Here is an 18,604-nt window from a genome sequence, read left to right as displayed (position 1 = left end):
CCCTCCACTTTCATCCTCATCAAGTGGTTCTTTACTTCCTTGTCACTTTCAGCCATTAGAGTGATATCATCTGCATATCTGACATACATAGAGAAACTTACCAAATATAATATCTGAGACCATCTTATTTATGAATAAGTTATATGCTGTAACTTCATAAGAAAAAGAGAATTAGAAATAACATTATCAAGAAAATAAAGTTGTATGGTAAGTATTCTTTCATGGATAAACTGCATCTTTATTTTGTACAGAAAAAGACTAAGTTGGAACATGGAGCAAGGCCAAAGTTTTTTTTTCTTGAAATGATTACCTGTACCCATCTCAACACATGAAGGAATGAATAACCAGAATTCTCAAGTTCTATACCAGACATCATGTCAGAAATAATTACCAATTATCCAACTTAAATAGTGTGAAAAGTATTTCAGTAATATACCCCAAATTATATACATTTAAAAGTTTTTGACAAACACATTTCATTACATATTTATCTTATGTCTATATTTAGACGACACATGGTATGCTCAAAGCTTCTTTGAGTAAGAAGTTTACTTTCTTACTCACCAAAGATATGTGAGAAACTCTGCCCAAGAGAACTCTTTGACGAATAGAATTTTCCCTGGGTAAATTTGGATATCTTATCTTGGATCTTCTACATCTTTCCATGTCCTACACAGCCTGTGTTCATGAAAGTTTTCCTTGGACAATTAGCACTTTACTTCAGGATCATCATCACCTCTAGTGAGTTACTGTCAGTCTCAGCTTCCAGGACTGTGGTGCTTCACTTCAGTGAAGTCACTTCAGTCATGTCCAAATCTTTGTGACCCTATGAACTTTAGCCCACCGGTTTCCTCTGTCCACGGGATTCTCCAGGCAAGAATACTAGAATAGGTTGTCAAGCCCTCCTCCAGGGCCAAGACTCAGATTGGCTCCATGATTTGTTTATGTAAATACAGTTTCTCTCTCTCCAACTTCAAAGTCCTTGTGTGGCTCTTCTTTGTCATGTCTGATATTCTCTTCTGTCCTATGGCCATGAGGAGAATTATATTTCTGGAAAGAATATGTTTTGATTTCACCCCCAGTTGAACATTGATTCCCAGTCCTCTATGGAAGACGCAGCATCACTTACTTTGCAAACACAATTTCATGTGCTTCCAGAAGCAATATTATGCTACTTGCCCACAGTGGTACCTGCAAGGTTCAAGTTTCACATGGAACTCTAAAAACTCATTTGAAGATCATTAAGTGGTCAGCTAATCATTTAAATATTTAGAAGCATTATCTTCCACATCACTAGGTAAGTGAAGGAATAAAGGTCACTAAATTATCAATATTTTACATATCACCCCTTTGACTTCCCTCCCTTATATACAAATGATCTTGTACATGCAGACTTCATTTAGTAGGAAAGTCACCTTTGCCTCTATCATCATCCCTCCAGAAGAGCAAATTTGAGACAGAGTGCAGGCTGCCAGACGGCCACTTCCATTACTGTCTCCTCAGGCCACAAGTACAATATATCTATGTAACTAGTTCACGTGTTTATATAAACACTTCACAACACACAATCAATCACTTCTTTCCAGCCAGCACTTTTCTTAGAGAAGTATATGCCCCTGACCTAGTAGAGACTACATGTAACTCCTTTCTTTCATGAGCTCAGAGTTTAATGGGCCAAACACAACAATGGCACAGATGAGCAATTTCAAGAGTTCTCATTATAACCAAGATCTGCACTAGAGAGGTTTAGAGGACCTGTGTCAGAGCACACGTCCTGCCTTTAAAGGTATATTTCTTATACAAAGCAATACAAACAACAAAACATGCAATGCCAACAGCCCTCTCTAAAGGTCAAAAGAGGTTATCAATCTTCTAATAACTGTAAAACTTTGTGTTAGGAAAATTTGCAAGTTTCTGTCTTCCAGAATGTTAACTTCAGTAATAGTAAAATCTGTGCAATAAGCTTGACTGCCATCTGTAGTCTGGGGGAGTAAGATCAGAGACTTTATGGGTATATATATCTCATTTTAACTAAAATTATGTCTAAGTAATATTTTATAGTAAAGTCACTCAGTCGTGTCCGACTTTTTGCGACCCCAAGGACTGTAGCCTACCAGGCTTCTCCCTCCATGGGATTCTCCAGGCAAGAGTACTCGAGTGGGTTGCCATTTCCTTCTCCAGGGGATCTTCCCAACCCAGGGATTGAACCTGGGTCTCCCGCATTCCAGGCAGACGCTTTAACCTCTGAGCCACCAGGGAAGCCCCGATATTTTATAGTATTTTATATTTAAAATTTTTCATTTTTCAGTTGTTCTCTGTAGGTATGCCACCTCTGCTCTCATTTCTTCTTATTGCTTCCAGATTAATTTATAATTGCTTTCTTTGTTGTAGACTGAAAACAACAAACGAGAGCTGGGATTAGAAAAGTGTGCTTTAAGACCAGGGGGCTCTATCAAGAAATACAATTTGCCCTCTGTAGACACAATATCTGCAGAAAAAAAAACAAAAAACTTTTTTACCAAATCAACACTAGCCACAGCATAGCCTGATTGGGGGAAGCAGATACACATTATCACCACGCTAAGGAGCATAAAACCACTGATCCTGCCAATGCAGAGTCATAAAATCCTGTCTTCTATTTGAAAAATGTTTAATAGTGGACATTTGAATGCCTCTTCTCAAGGAAAGCCTGGGTACAAGGGACTGAATAATTACATCTGGCAAAATATGGAGAATCATCATGTCAGAGAAAGCAGATGGCCTCCCCACCACTCCAATACCCCAAATCCAAACAAGTGCAGTGCCTTTTGACAATCTGACAGCTGATGGAGAAAAAGCATTTCATTCAATTTTGAACAGAAACCAAGATCTGAAGATGAACACAGGGTTCGTCCATGAACAGAAGTGTCAGTTCCCTTCAGATGTTCTTCACCGAGGTTAAGGGGCTACTACTGGACTGGTCACCCAAAGTGTTGCCATATTTTCTGGTACTAAATAGAGCTTAATGAAAAATTCTAAATGAATCAGAGTTCAGGCTCATCAGAGGCAGGGCATCACCTTTGTGAGGAGAGTCGCTGGAGGATAATATTAAGAATGGCTATGGCTTCTCTGGTGCCTGAGAAAAGATGCCCTAAAATGTCATTAAAATTACCACCTGGAATACACATCAAATCAAAGAGATGATTCTGTTTCTAAGTTAGTTAAATACATAATGACAGCATATGTGAAACTATTATCAATCATATGCAATTTCTCTTACTTTGCAAACACAATTCCATGTGCCTCCAGAAGCAATATTATGCTACTTGCCCACAGTGGTGACTGCAAGGTTCAAGTTTCACATGGAACTCTAAAAGCTCCTCTTCTTGACAATTTATCAACTTTCAAGAGATATTTCTCAACATTCAAGTAGGAAATTGGAACAATTATCCAGGAAATTTAGGGAAAAATTATTGCTCCATATGGGGAAAAAAATAGAAATTAACTGAAGAAAGCACGTAGGAGTGGGAAATGCAATGTTTGATTGTCCTTCTGGATTTGCCACTTAGATTTAAATGCATATGCTTCCATTCTCTAATACAGACATAGAAGAAAGATAACTCTAACTACAAATATTGAAATAATGAAAATTAAATGAGAATGTACAACTCTTTAGGAAAAGCACAAAATTACTGATCAACGTAAAAATCTCAGTTAGAATTCTGGGTCCCATTAAATCTTTTACCCATTTCCCAAGCAAAGTCACCTACATCTATGGCTTCAGTCACCACAAACATACTGAGAACTCCTGAGTCCTTTTCTGAGAAAGATCTTTCTTAAAGACAAATATCTGACCCCCTACTCTAGAGCCCCACCTTAATCTCATCATGCTTAGCCTTAAACTTGACCTCAAAACCTGCCAGGCCTCTGCAACTCCTACTGAGGGTAAAAGGCAGACAGAGATGTTGGAGTTTATATTCAGTTGTTCAGTCGTGTTCATCTCTTTGCAACACCACTGACTGCAGCATTCAGGCCTCCCTGTTCTTTATCATCTCCCAGAGCTTGCTCAAAATTGTGTTCATTGAATCAGTGAGGCCATCCAACCATTTAATCCTCTGTCATCCCTTTATATTGCCTTCAATCTTTCCTAGCACCAGGGTCTTTTCCAATGAAATGACTCTTTCCATCAGGTGGCCAAAGATTTGGAGCTTCAGTTTCAGCATCACTCTTTCCAAAAGTCAGGATTGACTTCTTTTAGGATTTCCTTTAGGGTTTCTACTTGCAGTTCAAGGGAGACTCAAGAGTCTTCTCCAGCACCACATTTCAAAAGCAGATATATCCATCTAAATACAGAGTTTCAAAGAATAGCAAGGAGAGACAAGAAAGCTTTCCTAAGAGAACAATGCAAAGGAATAGACGAAAACAATAGAAAAATGAGAGATCTCTTCAAGAAAATCAGAGATACCAAGGTAAAATTTCATGCAAAGATGGGCACAATAAAGGATGGATGGCAATGAGGGGGTAAATTGTCATTATAAACACTAAATTATTTTCATTGTATTTTCGCTATTTTATTTTATTATCTCTAAAGGCGGGAACATTTCATGCAAAGATGGGCTCGATAAAGGACAGAAGTGGTGTGGAACTAATCTGTATGCAGGCCAGGAAGCAACAGTTAGAACTGGACATGGAACAACAGACTGGTTCCAAATAGGAAAAGGAAAACGTCAAGGCTGTATATTGTCACCCTGTTTATTTAACTTATATGCAGAATACATCATGAGAAAGGCTGGACTGGAAGAAACACAAGCTGGAATCAAGATTGCTGGGAAAAATATCAATAAACTCAGATATGCAGATGACACCACCCTTATGGCAGAAAGTGAAGAGGAACTGAAAAGCCTCTTGATGAAAGTAAAAGAGGAGAATGAAAAAGTTGGCTTAAAGCTCAACATTCAGAAAATGCAGATCATGGCATCCAGTCCCATCACTTCATGGGAAATAGATGGGGAAACAGTGGAAAGAATGCCAGACTTTATTTTTGGGGGTTCCGAAATCACTGCAGATGGTGATTGCAGCCATGAAATTAAAAGATGCTTACACCATGGAAGAAAAGTTATGACCAACCTAGATAGTATATTCAAAAGCAGAGACGTTACTTTGCTGACTAAGGTCTGTCTAGTCAAGGCTATGGTTTTTCCTGTGGTCATGTATGGATGTGAGAGTTGGACTGTGAAGAAGGCTGAGCACTGAAGAATTGATACTTTTGAACTGTGGTGTTGGAGAAGACTCTTGAGAGTCCCTTGGGCTGCCAGGAGATCCAACCAGTCCATTCTGAAGGAGATCAACCCTGGATTTCTTTGGAAGGAATGATGCTAAAGCTGAAACTCCAGTACTTTGGCCACCTCATGCAAAGAGTTGATTCATTGGAAAATACTTTCTTACTGGGAGGGATTGGGGGCAGGAGAAGAAGGGGACGACCGAGGATGAGATGGCTGGATGGCATCACTGACTTGATGGACGGGAGTCTGTGTGAACTCTGGGAGTTGGTGATGGACAGGGAGGCCTGGCGTGCTGCCATTCATGGGGTCACAAAGAGTCAGACACGACTGAGCAACTGAACTGAAATGAACTGAACTGAACAGAAGCAGATGATATTAAGAAGAGGTGGCAAAAATACACAGAAGAATGTACAAAAAAGATCTTCACGATCCAAATAATCACGATGGTGTGATCACTCATCTAGAGCCAGACATCCTGGAATGTGAAGTCAAGTGGGCCTTAGAAAGCATCACTACGAACAAAGATAGTGGAGGTGATGGAATTCCAGTTGATCTATTTCAAATCCTGAAAGATGATGCTGTGAAAGTGCTGCACTCAATATGCCAGCAAATTTGGAAAACTCAGCAGTGGCCACAGGACTGGAAAAGGTGTTTTCATTCCAATCCCAAGGAAAGACAATGCCAAAGAATGCTCGAACTACTGCACAATTTCACTTATCTCACATGCTAGCAAAGTCATGGCCAAAATTATCCAAGCCAGGCTTCAGCAATACGGGAACCGTGAAATTCCTGATGTTCAAACTGATTTTAGAAAAGGCAGAGGAACCAGAGATCAAATTGCCAACATCCGCTGGATCATGGAAAAGGAAAGAGAGTTCCAGAAAAACATCTATTTCTGCTTTATTGACTATGCCAAAGCCTTTGACTGTGTGGATCACAAAAAACTGTGGAAAATTCTGAGAGAGATGGGAATACCAGACCACCTGACCTGCCTCTTGAGAAATCTGTATGCAGGTCAGGAAGCAACAGTTAGAACTGGACTTGGGACATCAGACTGGTTCCAAATAGGAAAAGGAGTACGTCAAAGCTGTGTATTGTCACCCTGCTTATTTAACTTATCTGCAGAGTACATCATGAGAAACACTGGACTGGAAGAAACACAAGCTGGAATCAAGATTGCTGGGAGAAATATCAATAACTTCAGATATGCAGATGACACCAGGCATATGGCATAAAGTGAAGAGGAGCTAAAAAGCCTCTTGATGTAAGTGAAAGAAGAGAGTGAAAAAGTTGACTTAAAGCTCAACATTCAGAAAACGAAGATCATGGCATCTGGTCCCACCACTTGATGGGAAATAGATGGGGAAACAGTGGAAATATTGTCAGGCTTTCTTTTTCTGGGCTCCAAAATCACTGCAGATGGTGACTGCAGCCATGAAATTCAAAGACGCTTACTCCTTGGAAGAAAAGTTATGACCAACCTAGATAGCATATTCAAAAGCAGAGACATTACTTTGCCAACTAAAGTCTGTCTTGTCAAGGCTATGATTTTTCCTGTGGTCATGTATGGATGTGAGAGTTGGACTGTGAAAAAGGCTGAGTGCTGAAGAACTGATGCTTTCGAACTGTGGTTTTGGAGAAGACTCCTGAGAGTCCCTTGGACTGCAAGGAGATCCAACCAGTCCATTCTGAAGGAGATCAGCCCTGGGATTTCCTTGGAAGGAATGATGCTAAAGCTGAAACTCCAGTACTTTGGCCACCTCATGTGAAGAGTTGACTCATTGGAAAAGACTCTGATGCTGGGAGGGATTGGGGGCAGGAGGAGAAGAGGACGACAGAGGATGAGATAGCTGGATGATATCACTGACTCCATGGACGTGAGTCTGAGTGAACTCCGGGAGTTGGTGATGGACAGGGAGGCCTGGCGTGCTGCGATTCATGGGGTCGCAAAGAGTCGGACATGACTGAGCGACTGAACTGAACTGAACTGAACTGAACTGAAAGGCAAAGATTTAACATAACATTTCAAGATAATGTAGTTGATGGGAGACAGAGTTGGTAAGGGGACTTTTGGTTACATTGAGCTAAAACATGGTAAGGGGCTTTTAGTTACATTGAGCTAAAACATCTTATTCGCAAATAAATAATAGAGAAAAATTGGTTCTATTTTTATTTCAAAATAGTGTCTTCATTCTGGGCTGAGTTGTATAACTGTATATTTGTTGATTTTCTGTTTGTTTCTTTTCTTTTTAACCTTAAAATATTGTTTATTTTCTTGGCCCAGTTGCTGTTCCAAGAAGACCTCAAAAACCTACCTCTGTAGAAAGTAAATTTACTCCTGGAATTCAGCAGGATGTTAACAGGACTTGGGGCTCAGTCTGGGCTGGAGAGTAGAGCAGACATATTTAATTCAATCTAAACTGTTCACTAGGGAATCTCACTCCACTTGGGTATAAAATAAAATGATTTCATTTCTTCTAAACATTGCTTCAAACTATGCTATTGTGAACAACTTCCTCCTCTTCCCTATTCTTTTTATCAATGTCTTCATAAGATCTATTATTTTCCATCTAGTTCAGATATTGAAATCAGTAGGTCCATATGGAAAGCTTCAATGCTTATCTAACTTTAAACACTTCCCACTGACATTACTGGCCAAGGACTGGCTGGCACCTTCCCCCCACCCCCATCAGTGTCCTTTCCCTAAGTTCTAGCATCCCAAGAATGAGGAACAGAACAAAGAAATGAATAGAGAAAAAATATATTCTTTACCTTACTGAGGATGATTTTAATTCTTTCCAACCGATATCTGCTGCTTTCCTGCCTGCTCTGACCCATCACTGATGACGGCCTCTGTGTGGCTAGTGTGTATAAGCTGCTCACACTCTCTGTGGTGGGAGGGCCAGGTCACCCTCCCAGCCACTCTGGACCCTTTCCAGGCTGGATGCTCCATTTACCTTCAGTTGTCACTTGCTTTTTGCAACTTGGGAGTATTTACTCAGAGGGGAACTGTGTGAGATGGACTTTAGACAAGATGCCTCCAGCTTTCACAAAGTTCTACAAGTGTCTATCTGACCTAGATTTATCTTGACTTTGCCAAGCCTGTCTGTGTGAGTCGACATTGCCATTTTTTTCTCTGCCTGCACCCTTGTGCTCCAGTTTACTTTCTACTCCAGTGGGGTGGAAAGAATAGCAATTTGACTTTCTACATAGAAATCCAGTCTGGAAAGGAGATCCAGGCTTCCATTATTATCAGCATCTCTCATCTACACTAGAGATTTTCTTGGACCTCTCTGCATACACTCCTCATCAGAACAATGACCCTTCCCTCATCATGGTGGTCTTTCTCCTACCTTGAGTGGGATGAAGACAGTGAGAGTAGAAATGCAATGTAGTAGGGTCAATCCTGCTAATTTAATAAACCCTGGAGAAGCTCCTTGCTCAATCATTGGTGGCTCTTTTTTTAGATCATGGATACCTTAATACATTTTGATTTTTAGATATATAAAGTGCTAACACGTTATATCAATTCTTTGGAATTAGTGCTTTAATATCTCTTAGGAAACCTGTATGCAGGTCAGGAAACAACAGATAGAACTGGACATGGAACAACAGGCTGGTTTCAAATAGGAAAAGAAATATATAAAGGCTTATATTGTCACCCTGTTTATTTAACTTATATGCAGAGTACATCATGAGAAACGCTGGGCTGGAGGAAGCACAAGCTGAAATCAAAACTGCCAGGAGAAATATCAATAACCTCAGATATGCAGATGACATCACCCTTACGGCAGAAAGTGAAGAAGAACTAAAGAGCCTCTTGATGAAAGTGAAAGAGGAGAGTGAAAAAGTTGTCTTAAAGCTAAACCTTCAGAAAACTAAGATCATGGTATCCGGTCCCATCACTTCATGGCAAATAGACGGGGAAACAGTGGAAACAGTGGCTGACTTTATTTTCCTGGGCTCCAAAATCACTGCAGATGGAGGTTGCAGCCATGGAATTAAAATACGCTTACTCCTTGGAAGGAAAGTTATGATCAATCTAGATAGCATATTCAATAGTACAGATATTACTTTGCCACAAAGGTCCATCTAGTCAAGGCTATGTTTTTTCCTGTGGTCATGTATGGATGTTAGAATTGGACTATAAAGAAAGCTGAGTGCTGAAGATTTGATGCTTTTGAACTGTGGTGTTGGAGAAGACTCTTGAGAGTCCCTTGGACTGCAAGGAGATCCAACCAGTCCATTCTGAAGGAGATCAGTCCTGGGTGTTCATTGGAAGGACTGATGTTTAAGCTGAAACTCCAATACTTTGGCTACCTAATGCGAAGAGCTGACTCATTTGGAGAGACCCTGATGCTGGGAAAGATTGAGGGCAGGAGGAGAAGGGGACAACAGAGGATGAGTTGGTTGGATGGCATCACAGACTCGATGGACATGGGTTTGGGTGGACTCCGGTAGTTTGGTGATGGACAAGGAGGCCTGGCGTGCTGCGATTCATGGGGTCTCAAAGAGTCGGACATGACTGAGCAACTGAACTGAACTGAATACCTCTTCAGTTCAGTTCATTTCAGTTGCTCAGTCGTGTCTGACTCTTTGTGACTCCACGGACTGTAGCACGCCAAGCCTCCCTGTCCATCACCAGCCCCTGAAATACACTCAAACTCATGTTCTTTGAGATAGTGATACCATCCAACAATCTCATCCTCTAGTGTCCCCTTTTTCTCCCACCTTCAATCTCTTCCAGCATGAGGTGCTTTTCAAATGAGTCAGTTCTTCACATCAGGTGGCCAAAGTATTGGAGTTTCAACTTCAGGACTGATTTTTTTTAGGATGGATCTCCTTGCTGCTCAAGCGACTCTCAAGAGTCTTCTCCAACACCCCAGTTCAAAAGCATCAATTCTCTGGCACTCAGCATTCTTTGTATTCCAACTCTCACATCCATACATGACTACTGGAAAAACCATAGCTTTGACTAGACTTTCCTTTGTTGGCAAAGTAATGTCTCTGTCTTTTAACATGCTGTCTACATTGGTCATAACTTTTCTTTCAAGGAGCTAGCGTCTTTTAATTTAATGGCTTCAGTCACCATCTGAAGTGTTTCTGGAACTCAAAAAATAAATTCTGTCACTTTTCCATTGTTTCACCATCTATTTCCCATCAAGTGATGGGACCAGATGCCATGATCTGTTTTCTGAATGTTGAGTTTTAAGCCAACTTTTTCACTCTCTTCTTTCACTTTCACCAAGAGATTCTTTAGTTCTTCTTCACTTTCTGCCTTAAGGGTGGTGTTATCTGAATATCTGAGGTTATTGATATTTCTCCCAGCAATCTTGATTCCAGCTTGTGCTTCATCCAGCCCAGCGTTTCTCATTATGTACTCTGCATATAAGTTAAAGAAGCAGGGCGACAATATATAACCTTGACATACTCCTTTCCCTATTTGGAACCAGTCTGTTGTTGTATATCCAATTCTACTTGTTGTTTTCTGACCTGCATACAGATTTCTCAAGAGGCAGGTCAGGTGATATGGTATTCTCATCTCTTGAAGAATTTTTCCTAGTTTGTTGTGAATTACACAGTCAAAGGCTTAACCTCCTGCCTCCTCACTAATCCAATTTTCACAAAGCCAGCCAGAAAAAGACCCTGAAATTACACCATAAAGTCGAGCAAAATCAGGGGGTTTCAATATCTCTCTGAGCAATGTTACATTAGATGTTCTTCTCTCTTATACTCAATTATATCTAATTTTGTTATGTTGTGCACAATACATTGCCTTGAGGTTTTCCTCAGGGACTAGACTGCATTCTTGCCAGGAGTAGCCCACAGTTATCATTATTTCACCATAGTCATGCCCTCTAGCTACAGCCAAAGTAAGTGCTCCTAGGCAGCTGGGGATTAATGACCAATGTCTGATTGCCCCCTTTATCATTTATAAGTTTTCAGGTTAAAGGGCAATCTTTGAGGTGCTTCCTTGTCTTTGTAATTAAGTTTGTTTGCCCCCTTTGCCCTTTCATGGCTCTCATCATACTTGAAATTACCTGCTCACTGACTATGTTCTCTGTTCAATTATATGGTTCTGGAAGACAAGGGTCAATCTCATAGCTGTATCTTGTTCACTGATCTGTACTTAGTGTCTAATGCACTTCCCTAACAGCTACTTAATATTAAGTGAATTGATAAATGTATGGAGAATGGAACTACTATTATTAATTTTTATTAGATTTAGCAAATGATTGTTCAACCCTTTGTTTGAATCTACCCTTGGAGCTATCAAGAAGCCTATCAATTTCAACCTGTTCCACCTCTATTGATTTATTGACATATTTTTAGTTTCTATCCATGTCAGGAGCTTTTCTGGTAGCTCAGCTGGTAAAGAATCTGCCTGCAATGCAGGAGACCCTGGTTCGATTCCTGGATCCGGAAGTTCCCCTGGATAAGGCGTAAGCTACCCACTCTAGTTTTCTTGGGCTTCTTTGGTGGCTCAAACAGTAAAGAATCCACCTGCAATACAGGAGACCTGGGTTCAATCCCTGGGTTGGGAATATCTCCTGGAGGAGGGCATGGCAACTCACTTCAGTATTCTTGCCTGGAGAATCCCCATGGACAGAGGAACCTGGTGGGTTACAGCCCATGGGGTCATAAAGAAACATGACTGAGTGACTAAGCAGAGCACAGCACAGCACATCCATGTCAGTTGGTTTGAGACTGCCACCATGTCTTCATTTCTATCTGTTCTGGAGAGGTTGGTGAAAAATTCAATTTAAAAATCCACAAAAAAAGGGGTTTTTACATGATTTTAAAGTATGTATCTTTTAAAATTAGATAGAGCTTTGAATTTCTAATGTGTTATCCATCTTAATTTTAACCTCTCCTACACTGCATTCCTAGGTGCACTCCCAGGACAGTTTAAATGGCTAACCCAACATCAACCATTGCTTTTAACAAACATTTTTATTTTAAAGATTTTTTCACGTGTAAGTTTTCTTGGTTTGGAATATTTACTTATAATGAAACAGTTTGCTTTTCTATGTGCTTCCAACTTAAAACAATGAAGTTGTAAAAAATATTGAGCTTAGGCATGTCTGTACAGAAAGTTTGGCAGTGCTCAACTACCTTCCATCTGGTTCCTATCACATCAGGCTTACCCTCTGGACCCCTGCCACAGATATAACCTCTAGCATAGTGAGTGCAACCTTCCACCATTCTGTTGTGTTTCCCTGCTTGTTGCTCTTCCTCTGGCAGTTTTACTTAGCTAATATCACTATGAATAGTAAAATATCAAACCTTATTACTGGGGAGACACTGAAAGATCAAATACATCAGCTCCCTTATTTTACTTATCAAAGACTCAAGTTTCCCAGGAAAACGAGATTCTCCTGTAGTTCATAAGTAGAAGTAAAGAGATAAGGCTAGATTACAGGGTATAATTCCACTATAGAACATGTGCACACTGAGCCAAGCATTTTGAAAGTAATGCAGTATATTTATCTAACCAAACTGCAGATTAAAAGAGAAGGATATGAACCTTTTTAACATGCATATTCAAACTCCACTGAGTAGTAAATCACCTTTACCAATGCTCACATATAAGTAAGCTGAGGAAAATAAATGGGAAAATATTCAATTATAAGCATCTCTTGTAGACAGTGAAACTGGATATTTTCAGGCAAAAACAGACGAAATTAAAAATAACATTTTACCCTGCACAAATTATTTCAGGGGAGTCTCTGGTGTTTGGGGTTTGATTAACTTGAAAGTGTTCAGTTCCCCTGCCCTCACTAGGGTCTACAGAGAAGACATCAGAATGCAGCAGCAAGCTTCTCCCCCTGTCTCCCTTGCAGCAGCAGTCCCACAAAGGTAATCATTCCCAAACTGTCAGAGAAATCCCTCCTCCCAGAAATGGTAGCTGGGCGTATTTCTCTGAAGTTTTGTGGAAGTGGTCAGCTGCTGTCACTAAAGATTAACTGGTCTCTGAATAACCAGAAGCATAAATCAAAGTGGGAGCAGAAAAGACAGATCCTCCCCACCAAGTCTACGAAAGAAAGGGAAATGCGTCCTGTAGCCTTCTTTCATCTTCTCAGCCACACCCTCACGTGGAGAGTCAGTTGCATTAGCACAGCCATCTTCAAAGGCAAAGGACAGCAAAGCAAGAGATGGGGGAAAAAAAGAAAAAAAAAATTCTAATGACTAATTGGCAAACCATCTGTCTATATGTATTATCTCCCTATGTTACCTTCACAATTTTCCTTTTTAAGTTCTTATTGATCTAAACCCAAAGACATTAAAGCAGATAATATATTCTGGTCTGCTCATCAGCAGAGTTATACTAGAGTATCAGGAATGGGAGGGCTGGTAGCTCAAAACCAAAAGCATAGTTTATCAATAAAGAAAACTGAGGCTCTAAAGGCAACTTGGCCAGGATCCTGTCATTTCTTGGAAAGAGAGCCAGGACCATAAATTCCATATTCTGATTTCTTACTCATTTAGCATTCTTGCTAGGATATTATTTCATTAAAAAAAATTATCCTCCCTTTACTGTATATTAGTTTATGTCTTTTATAGCTGCCTTCCTAAGTTAGAGTGAAAGTCTTAGTTTTTATCTTCTTCTATCAAAACTTGCAATGGGAAAATGCTTTATATCTGTCTTTTACCACTTAAGATAAATGAGAATCACTGCACCACCTTCCCTGAGGGTACGTTCATGTTCAGACATATATTCTGAGTTGTGAGACGGAAGATTTTTGTCCCTGTTAAAGGCTTGGCATCTGGGGAGATTGTGAGGAGAAGGCTCTTTTTAGTCACTTTCGTCTCTGAGTTACTGATATCTTCTACTAGGAATACAAAATGCACCCATCATGCCACCTTCCAGGACATTATGTGGGGAATTTGTTAATAACTGTAACGTGGGGAAATTCAGTTTCATAAGGTGGTAACGTCCTGGAAAAATCTCTCCATTTCAAAGCAACATTCTCCAGTGCAATGTGGAGTATTCCTACTTTCCCAGAAGAGAGAGTAAATGGTTTGTTTGCTTGTTTCACTCTTTTTTTTTTAAATCAGAAGAAATGTATCTTCAGTGTCATTGTTGCTGTCTCCATTTTAGGGTCTCTCTACTCTGCCTCAGACCTCCTGGGGACTCAGAAGAGGGAACATCTGTTTGTCTGTTTCTGCTCACTTTCGCAGAACCTGCTAAATAAGGAAGAAGCTAAATGTTTAATGTTCCCTCCCGAAGCTCTGTGTGTGAAACGATGATATTGGGTTGCAATTGAAGAAGAGTTTTAAGACAGGCAATTTTATCCCAACTTACATAATGCATGCCAAAGTGTGAGGCTGTTACAGAATCGCATCTGAAATTCTGAGCTGCATAATACCGCAATAGTATTTGAATATTATCAGATTGTCAATGGCAGAAATGTGGTATTAAGTGTTTGTGAGGAGTGAATTATGCCCTAGTATATCTCAGAGGCCCTGAGAACAGTGGAAGCAGCCGGTGAATGACGGGCTTCTTTGATTTATCAGCAGGGTTAGTTGACTGGGATTATGCTTAATTTTATGTGCAGAATGATTAACAGTTTTGAGGCTGTGCTCCAAAAAAGACACACACAGCGAGGAGTGACAATGTTGCATGTCTCCCCTCCTGCCTATTACAGCACCTGAAACATCTGGCACTATTTGGCTTTCTTTAGAAGGGAGTTAAAAAACTAGATAAATTTATCAAGAATGGAAACAAATCTACACAAACAGGCAAGAGAGTTTGGGGAAAGCTGGAGAGGTGGAAAAAGAAAGCATAAGAGGAATAGGATCTCAGACTGTAAACACCTTGGAGGTAGCAGTGTAAATGAAGGGTAGAAATTATTCACAGGCTCAGATGATGGCAGGAGTAGGTGCAATGGCCTGAAGCTAAGAGAGAAAAGCTTGGACCAGATATTAAGAAAAGTTTATGGTAGTAAGAGTGACAGGGCTGAGAAAAGGACTCTCAAGAGTCACTGCACATAAAACATTAGTAGGACTGATGTAGAGAGGAAAGCAGAATGGATGTAACAGGTGGAATATGGAGCTCCTGTTTCTGGAGATATTGACAAAGGAATAAATGCAACAATTTCCTCCCACTGAATTCAGTTTTGCCAATTTTTGTTACAAAATTTTCACTTTCGTGTGACAACATCATATGTGAGAAGCCAAACCTTCAATTAGATTGTCAGTCATGTAGAAGGTCAGAATCAATGAACACAATGACTTTTATTTCTTCTACAAATATCCTCACTCTTGATTTTGAAATTCTGATGTAGGGACTGCATACGTTAAAGTACACTGATGCATTGGAGACAGCTTTTGCAGGAGATGAGCTTGAAAGGGAGGATAATTTAGGGCATATTTTTCATGAATTCCTCATTATTTGTAACACAATTATTCTAAGAAAGGATTTGTATCAGTAGCTGAGGATTTAAACAAGGAGAAGGCAAGAAGATTATTGTTCTGGCAGGGCATACCTCATCTATTTTTCAATTGTCTCTCAACTGAATCCAGCAGGAAATGACAATGCTTATAGCCAAGCAGCCCCTATCAGGTTGCTGGGGTTGAAATGGCTAGCTCTCAAGAGCTGATGGTTGTTCTCATCCCATAGTTAGAAGGAATGTATCAACAAGTGTTAACACAAAGCTTCCAGAGAGGTAGGCAAATCAGTAGTTAGAATGTTACACCTAGTTTCTACTTTAACTTATATGCAGAGTACATCATGAGAAATGCCGGGATGGATGAAATACAAGCTGGAATCAAGATTACTGAGAGAATATTAATAACCTCAGATATGCAGATGACACCACCCTTATGGCAGAAAGTGAAGAGGAACTAAAGAGCCTCTTGATTAAAGTGAAGGAGGGGAGTGAAAAAGCTGGCTTAAAACTCAACTTAAAGCTCAAGTCAACTTAAGATCATGGCATCCAGTCTCATTACTTCATGGCAAATAGATGAGGATATGATAGAAACAGTGACAGACTTTATTTTCATGGGCTCCAAAATCACTGGAGATGGTGACTTCAGCCATGAAATTAAAAGACACCTGCTCCTTGGAAGAAAAGCTATGATCAACCTAGACAGCATATTAAAAAGCAGAGACATCACTTTGCTGACAAAATTTCATGTAGTTAGATCTATTGTTTATCCAGTAGTCATGTAAGGATGTGAGATAGAAAAGAAAACTGAGTGCTGAAGAATTGATGCTTTTGAACTGTTGTGTTGGAGAAGACTCTTGAGAGTCTTGGATGGAAAAGAGATTCAACCAGTCCATCCTAAAGGAAATCAGTCCTGAATATTCATTGGAAGCATTGATGCTGAAGCTGAAGCTCCAGTACTTTGGCCACCTGATGTGAAGAATGGATTCATTGGAAAATACCCTGATTCTGCAAAAGATTGAAAGTTGGAGGAGAAGGGGATGACGGAGGATGAGATGGCTGGATGGCATCACTACTTGATGGACATGAATTTGAGTAAACTCTGGGAGGTGGTGTTGGACAGGAACGCCTGATATGCTGCAGGCCATGGGATCACAAAGAGTCAGACACGAATGAGCAACTGAACTGAACTGGACTACTTTATAAATTCAAGAGGGCAGATGGCACACACAGGACAGCCTCTCCTTCCATCACCAATCCACAGTACCACTAGAAAATGAAATAATAGCCAGAATGGAGGGGCACTTCCACTGGATGAGTAATTTCTAAAGTATGGAAAGCAGCCTGAGGCAGACTACACAGTGCAATGGAAAGTTAAAATGGCTCTAACAATGGCATGGTATCAGGAGCAGGGAAAGACTGAAGCAATTGCAGGGGAATTAGTTTAAGTGGCACAGGTGGAGTTTTCTGCATCTCTCCTGACCCTCAAATCTTTGGATTAGCACTGAACAGCAGTGGTCCCTTGGCCCAGGCAATCGTAATGAATGTGAGCACTAATGGTAGAGAAGAAGGTAATGACTTGAGTAGCTGCTAAAGCTCAGGATGAATAGGGTAACCCCACAACTGGAATGTTTCTACCTCTCTTTCATTATAACTTTATCCAGACATTGATACAAGCCACAGTGGTATGACTTGGCCTATAGGTCAAGAAGTCTGTGCAGACACAGCATTACCAAAAAGGTAATGATGGATCCTAAATCGAAACACACACCAGGCATAAACAAATAAAGACATAACCAAGCATAACTAAATATCTGGAGAGTGCCACATCATGAAAAAAATACACAAAAGACAGCAAAACTCATGGAAACAGTGAGAAAAATAGGCAAGATGTTAGACTAAATATTAGTAATATCTTCTATATCCTCTGAAATGCAAGAAGATATTGTGATTACTTTTTTGAAATTCAACTTTAAAATTGGAAATTGAAGATTTAATTCTTGAAGAAAAATGTAAATAGGAAAGCTGAAGTGTGGACTATTCAAATGCTAAATGATAATTGTGTTTTTTGGTGGCAAGGTGAAATTAAAGAGTTTCTTAACTCTTGTGGAGCATAAAAGCAGAAAGATATTAAAATCTATATGTGAAGCAAATATGCAGATATATGCAAATAAAGTTTGAGAAAGTGATCATAGCACAATGAAAGGGAAAAGAGGTAAAATTTAGAATTTTCCCATGAATAAAAAATATATAGCTTTCTACTCATCTCACATGCTAGTAAAGTCATGCTCAAAATTCTCCAAGCCAGGCTTCAGCAATATGTGAACTGTGAACTCTCTGATGTTCAAGCTGATTTTAGAAAAGGTAGAGGAATCAGAGATCAAATTGCCAACATCTGCTGGATCATGGAAAAAGCAAGAGAGTTCCAGAAAAACATCTATTTCTGCTTTATTGACTATGCCAAAGCCTTTGACTGTGTGGATCACAATAAACTGTGGAAAATTCTGAAAGAGATGGGAATACCAGACCACCTGACCTGCCTCTCGAAAACCTGTATGCAGGTCAGGAAGCAACAGTTAGAACTGAACATGGAACACCAGACTGGTTCCAAATAGGAAAAGGAGTACGTCAAGGCTGTGTATTGTCACCCTGCTTATTTAACTTATGGGCAGAGTACATCATGAGAAACACTAGACTGGAAGAAACACAAGCTGAAATCAAGATTTCTCAGAGAAATATCAATAACCTCAGATGTGAAGATGACACCACCCTTATGGCAGAAAGTGAAGAGGAAGTAAAAAGCTTTTTGATGAAAGTGAAAGAGGAGAGTGAAAGTTGGGCTTAAAGCTCAACATTCAGAAAATGCAGATCATGGCATCTGGTCCTATCACTTCATGGGAAATAGATGGGGAAACATTAGAAACAGTGTCAGACTTTATTTTTGGGGGGTCC

The 18,604-nt window shown here is 40.0% G+C and overlaps 1 non-coding gene across 1 annotated transcript; it reads right to left on the bottom strand.

Moving 5' to 3' along the window:
* Nucleotides 1–2,187: 2,187 nt before the first annotated feature.
* TRNAS-GGA (transfer RNA serine (anticodon GGA)) lies at nt 2,188–2,259 on the bottom strand. Its single transcript has one exon. It is a non-coding gene; the product is annotated as a tRNA-Ser (tRNA).
* Nucleotides 2,260–18,604: the final 16,345 nt, after the last annotated feature.

This window comes from Budorcas taxicolor, chromosome 22 (genome assembly GCF_023091745.1).
Source record: "Budorcas taxicolor isolate Tak-1 chromosome 22, Takin1.1, whole genome shotgun sequence".
NCBI lineage: Eukaryota > Metazoa > Chordata > Mammalia > Artiodactyla > Bovidae > Budorcas > Budorcas taxicolor.
The sequence above is the reverse complement of the archived record's forward strand: the minus strand, read 5'-3'. Positions and strand labels throughout refer to the sequence as shown.